Below are 643 nucleotides of genomic sequence, written 5' to 3'. Positions count from 1 at the left end.
GGCCGCGGCGGCAGCACAAATGGTGCCGTGACCCGGGATCCCTCTTGTGGCGGCAAGAATTTACCGGTGCCTGATCAGCACGGTCGCTGATCTGCTTTTACTACTGTTCTTTGTGACTGTTTTCACCGTAGGTTTTGTGTTGTTCGACCTTTTACCGAGGTTCCCTGCCATTCCGTGCCTCTTTTTGCCGCGTCGCAGCCCCCACAAGATGGCAGATCACGACGCCTCGCGCGGACTCATCTCAGGGCTCCCCGACTAGATTCGCCACGCTGCCCTACCTTTGCTTGACCGTCCGGAGAACTCAGCAGAGCCTAATTTTCGCCACGCTGCCCTACCTTTGCTTGACCGTCCGGAGAACTCAGCAGAGCCTAATTTTGCGGGTCAGAATGCCCCGCCTGTGCCTGACTTCTCCGGGAATCAAGTGCAGCCCCAGTTCCACCCCTTTTTCTATGGAGGCGGGCCGCGCCCCGCGGGATCACCAATTCGCAACGGAGGTCCCGCCGCCAGCCGACGGAGCAATTTTGGCCCCCGCGACAAACCTCAAGGCTTTCAAGGAGCTTCGCCTGCTTCCTCACGACGATGACGACGAAGATCTCCCCGACAGGATCGACTTAGAAAAGTGGTTCGAGGATTTTCAAAGCGC

Source organism: Cystoisospora suis (assembly GCF_002600585.1).
Source record: "Cystoisospora suis strain Wien I chromosome Unknown contig_1411, whole genome shotgun sequence".
Taxonomy (NCBI): Eukaryota; Apicomplexa; class Conoidasida; order Eucoccidiorida; family Sarcocystidae; genus Cystoisospora; species Cystoisospora suis.
This window is presented reverse-complemented; position numbering follows the sequence as displayed.